Below are 6166 nucleotides of genomic sequence, written 5' to 3'. Positions count from 1 at the left end.
TCACATGCCTAAATATGTTTTTATTAGTTAGCAAAAAAAAAAATCTTAAGGATTTTTTTAATAAAAATTAAAAAAAAAAACCATATATACTAATACTATTGATGATTTACTTCTTTTTTTCATTTTCGTTTCTGGTTTTACTTAACATTAAAATGGAAACAAATTATTATTTCAACTTTATATTCCTATATACATCCAAACATAAGAATGGAAATTACCAAATTCATTCATATTCAAGAAGAAATATGAATGAAAACAAAATATTTATTCTCATTTCTAATTCACATGTACCAAACATGGTTTTACTATTTGATTTAAACCTTCATACTATGAACTGGTTTTACTATTATTTTTCAAATCTTTACATGATTAAAATTTTGGAAATAATTTTTAAAATTGTATTTTCATCTACTTTTGTTTTTGTATTTGTATTATTAAAATTTGATTAAAAAAATAAAGAAAGCATCAAAAAAATTTTAGACAATTATGTTCTTTCTTTTTATCCAACCTATTTTGAAAATAATTTTTAATCTGTTTTGGTTTTTGTATGTATATTATTAAATTTTGATTTAAAAAATAAAGAAGCATAAAAAAAAATTTAGAAAATTATGTTCTTTTTTTTATCAAACTAAAACCATCAAATGTCTTTACACTGAAAAATCATAAAAACTCACCAAAAGCCATTAAAAAAATGTTTTTTATATTTGTTATTGTTATATAATACTAAACATCTTTCGATTTTTTTTTTTTAGAAGTAAAATACAAACTTAGAATCACTAAATGTATTTAAAATTATATAAAAATTTAAAATATAATTAAAAAAACATTTATGTTTTCCACCTTTAAATGATAAAGATAAGCTTGTGTCAAGATTAATTAGTATATTGCTTTTTCTCTTTAAAATAAACTCCAAAATGTGATTATATTTTTTGCCCATAGCAAAAAGTGAACTCATGACTTATTAAAACATAGGTGTCCTTGGGATACACTTCTTGTTTTCAGTTTTTTTTTTTTTTCAAAAAAAAAAAAAAGAAAAAATAATAATAATAATATTGTAAACCCCTCTTGAACCCGGGGATTTTTCTCGCACCTGGAAGAGCTGGCAGCACCTTGGAGGAGTGGGAGACCTCTTTCTGCCAAGAGCAAGCTGCATGGACATGTGGCAAAAAGCATGGCTCACCATGGTGGTGGTTGAAGGTGATAACATCCTCCCTGAACAAAGAGTAGGGAGCATGCGAAGCTTGCATGAAAAGAAAGAGCATGGGAGATTGAAAAATGGGGGAAAGCGGCCTAGAAGTAGAAAAAACTGGCTAAAAATGAGTCAACATTGCTTACGAAGAAGACCCTCAGGTATGACTGCCATGGGATCCTTTGTTTTTCTTCATTGTTATATAGTCTCTTTCTCTTTTCTTGATGTTTGCTGTGGATGGCTTGACTAGGTGCTTAGTTTTATGATTCCTGTTTGGTTTATGGGTTTATTGTTGCTATCTCCTTCATTTTCTTTGGAGTGGTTTGAGAGCGACACAACTCCGTTTTGGCTTCACTGTGGATGATCTTGGAAGTTTTTCTTTTCCATGGGATGCATTCTGGTTCATGTTGTTTTTATCCTTTGTGCTTTGTTTTCTTGCTGTTTTCCCCTGTTTCTGATGTCTGTCTACAGGGAGTTGGACATAGCAAAATATAGAGCATTAAGAGGTCGTGGGCAATCATGGGACAAGAATATTCATGGAACTTGTTTTGTGGGAAGGTTCTCTACCGTCTTGTTGCTGGGATTGGGATTGGTTTTCATTATAATCCATCTTATGAATCTGCCATAGCTTGGGAAGAGAAACAAAACCAGAAAGGAAAAGGTATAGAAGTTTCATACATAAGTGAGATTGCAACTGGTAGTGTCTTCATTCCTCGCCACCACCACTCCCCCTCAAACCACTCCAATATATAAATCATTTTCATAGCCCAAACGGCTGTCTCTCGGCTTTCAGCTTTCACCTCCATTGTTCAACTTCAGTTTCACGCTGAAACAACCCAAAAGTGGCAATTGATTCTTTTTTATGCTTTTCCTATTTTAATTCAAAACGGTAAGCAGATTCGGATTCGAGGAGACCCATTTTTCTTTGCCTTTTACTTTTTCTCACTTGCCCATGAAAAACAAACTGATTGGCTTCAAGTTTTCTCGATATTTTTTTTCTGACCTACCAATCAAGCTCTTTTTGCTTCCGTGGTGGATTCAGGATTTTTTTTAATTCTTAAAATATTTAGGAGAGGAGAAATCTTATGATAGACTTTGTTGAAATTTAGAGTTCTAGAGAGAAAGTTTGGGCATTTTTGGTGAATGTAATGGAAGAAGAGAATTGATTAGTTACACAAGGCAGAGAGATCAAAGATGGTGGCGCTGCTGGCAGCAGTAACGACTTTCCTAGTGGTGGTGGCAGTAACTTTGCTAGTGGTGGGGCTGATCACTTGGGCACCAATGAGAGCAGCAGCATGGGTGATGATGCTGGGGAGTTTTCTCCAGGTGAACCCGCCACAAAAGGAATTAGGGTAATGTCATTTGCATATATTAAGGAAAAGAAATACTATAGCATTTATTTATTTATTTAAAAAAAATAAATTCCAATTCTCAAATTTTAATTTTCCAAATCTTTAATTCTTAAATTTAATTTTCAAAATTCCATTCTTCCAAATTTAATCCTCAAAATTTCAATTCTCAAAAATGATTCTTTATCCTCACGTGTCAAAGTTTGATTTTCGCAAATTCTCTTTTAAATGATTCTCAAAATTCCAGTTCTTCAAATTTAATTTCCAAAATTCAAATTTTCAAATTTAATAGTCAAAACTCTCATCTTTAAATAATTTCCAAGTTTCCAATCTTTATAATTTGATTTTTTTTAAAAAAAAAAACTTCAATTTTCCAATAATTTTCAAAAATTCCAATTTTCTAAACTTTCTTTTTTTTTTTTTAATAATTTGTAAGATTCCAATTTTCATAATTTAATTTTTAAAAGCTCCAATTTCATAATAATTTTTCAAAATTCCAATTTCTAAATGTAATTTCCAAAACTCCTATTTTCAAATAATTGTCCAAAATTTCGATTTTCAAATAATTTTCTAAACTTCAATTCCTTAATTTAATCTTCAAAACTCTAATTTCTGAAACTACAATTTTTTCAAATTTAATTTTTAAAATCCCAATTTTTAAATTTAATTTTTAAAACTTCCGTTTTTAAATAATTCTTCAAAATTTCGATTTCCAATTTTAATTTCCAATTTCCAAAATTCCAATTTTCACATTTATTTATTTAATCATTATTATTTTAGTTATTATTATTATTCTATTTATTTATTTATTTTTAAAATTTTATCTTTAAAAAATTCTTCAAATTTCGATTTCCAAATTTAATTTCAATTTTCACATTTATTTATTTAATCATTATTATTTTCGTTATTATTATTTTATTTATTTATTTATTTTTAAAATTTCATCTTTAAATAATTCTTCAAAATTCTGATTTTCAAATTTAATTTCCAATTTCCAAAATTCCAATTTTCATATTTATTTATTTAATCATTATTATTTTTCGTTATTATTATTATTATTTTTATTTATTTATTTATTTATTTTTAAAATTTCATCTTTAAATCATTCTTCAAAGTTTCGATTTTCAAATGTAATTTCCAATTTCCAAAATTCTAATTTTCAAGTTTATTTATTTAATCATTATTATTTTCGTTATAATAATTTTATTTATTTATTTATTTAGTTATTTTAAAAAAAATTCCATCTTCAAAATTCCAATTTTTAAATTTAATTTTCAAAACTTCCATTTTCAAATAATTTTCAAAATTCCAATTTTCAAAACTTTAATCTTCAAATAATTTTCAAAATTCCAATTTTCAAAACTTTAATCTTCAAATAATTTTCCGAAATTCCAATTTTCAAAACTTCCATCTTCAAATAATTTCTAAGATTCCAATTTTCATAATTTAATTTTCATAATTCTAAGTCCCAAATAATTTTCAAAATTCTAATTTCTTTCAAATTTAATTCCAAAATTCCAATTCTTGAATTTAATTTGCAAATCTCCAATTCTCAAATAAATTTCAAAATTCCAATTTCTTTCAAATTTAATTTTCAAAATTTCCATTCTTAAATTTAATTTTCAAAAACTCCAATTTTTGAATAACTTTCGAGGCTCCAATTTTCAAATAAATTTCGCAAATCCAGTTTTCTCTCGAACAGTTTTAATTCCGCACTGATTTTCAAATAACCTTCTATTTCTTCTTATTTTACATAAGCAAGAATGAATTTTTCATAATTCCGAAATAATAAAATTTGTTAGACCAACTCATGTAAGATAAATTGGGCTTTGGTAGGAGCCCTACATATGAATTTTCTCTTCTGACTGTCGACTGTTACTTGATCTTAGTCTTACTCTTTGATATGCATGTGATAATTTTATACTTAAACTAATAGTGTTTCCATGATAGTGCACCATTATTTGCTATTAAGGTACGACCTCACTCTTATTCTGCTTATTTTAATACATGATTCACTTTATTATTTGATTATTTCACTTATATCCATTAATTTTCTCATCAATTGCCACATCTATCTCATCTTATTTAGTAGAGACCCATTTTTAGGGACTTAGAGGGGTGTTTTCGGTCTTTTACCATACCTTCCCAATAAGTAAACTGACCCCGGATTCGGTTCGGTTTTTCACATACCTGTTTTTTTTTAAATAAAGAGTCACACTAGGGTTTTTCTTTCTTATTTTGTTTTCCTTTTAAAAATAAAACAAAAATAAGTGACAACTCCAAATCATTTTCTAACAAATAAATCATTTTTCAAATAAAAAACGAGTTCGTCATGTATTGTGCAAATGTGGGATCCACAAATATCTATATAAAATATAAGAATTTTTTTAAACTCACTTTTAAAAATTGTTTTAAAGTTTTAGATATTAAAAAAATTTAATATTGTTATAAATGTATCCGGGTAATTTTTACCCATAAAGACTTTTGCTTTTCCTCTAAAGAAATAAATATTAAAAATGAAAAATACACCTCAAAGTTCTTTCAGCACTTTTATTTTTCATTTTTTTTTTCCTTTTTGTTTCTTTGTTTCCATATTTCTTTTATTCTCTAACACGTTATTAGTATGAAAAGTCTTCATAAAATAAAACTCTTACAAGCTCTTGTAGAAGAGTATGTGTGGAAGATAAAAACACTGAGAAGAGTGTTCGTAGAAAATTGAGCTACTAAAAGGATAAATCTATTATTTCTTATATAAAAGGTATGTGATAAAATTCCACTTTTATTTTATTTCTCATTTAATTTCTCTTATTCAAATGTAGAAACATGTGTAAATATCAATGTTTTCATAACTAAATCAGTCATTGAACCTGAAAAATTATCGATTCACAGTTCACTGGTTAGATCGATAGTTAAACCACAGACGAATCAATAACATCATAAATATACAATTTATATATTATTAAAATTAAAATTAATTTTAAAAAATAAAAATGACATCATAAATTCATTTGATAATTGAAAACAGAAATTCAAAATATTAGAAATTTAAAGAATCGGAAATTTTTTATAAAATCAGGTTTTTTTAAGTCAAAAATATGTTTGATAATAAAAAAAAATTATTTGAAAATTAGATATTTATTTTAAAATCAGAAAATTATTTTAACATCATAAATTTTAAAATTTAGTTCTAAATGAGAAACTTATTTTAAATCAAAATTTTATTTTTAATTGAATAAGATGATTCAAATCAAAATTCATAAATTTAAAATCAAAAGTATAAAATCGCAAATTTAAAAAATCAAAATTTATTTGAAAGTCAAAAATATATTTGATAGTAAAAAATTTATTTGAAAATCATATATTTATTTTAAAATCAGAAATTTAAATTTTATTTTTAAATCAAAAACTTATTTTTAAATCAAACATTTATTTTCAAATGAATAAAATGATTCAAATAGAATTTCAGAAATTTAAATTCATAAATTTAAAAAGTAAAATCATAAATATAAAATCACATATTTAAAAATCATAATTTAAAAAATTACAAATTAAAAATGATACAAATATCAAATAAAATAATTAGATAAATCAAATGATAAATATTTAAATAATGAACAATGGAGTCGAA

The sequence above is a fragment of the Vitis vinifera genome, chromosome 9, assembly GCF_030704535.1.
Source record: "Vitis vinifera cultivar Pinot Noir 40024 chromosome 9, ASM3070453v1".
In the NCBI taxonomy this organism is placed as follows: Eukaryota; Viridiplantae; Streptophyta; class Magnoliopsida; order Vitales; family Vitaceae; genus Vitis; species Vitis vinifera.
This window is presented reverse-complemented; position numbering follows the sequence as displayed.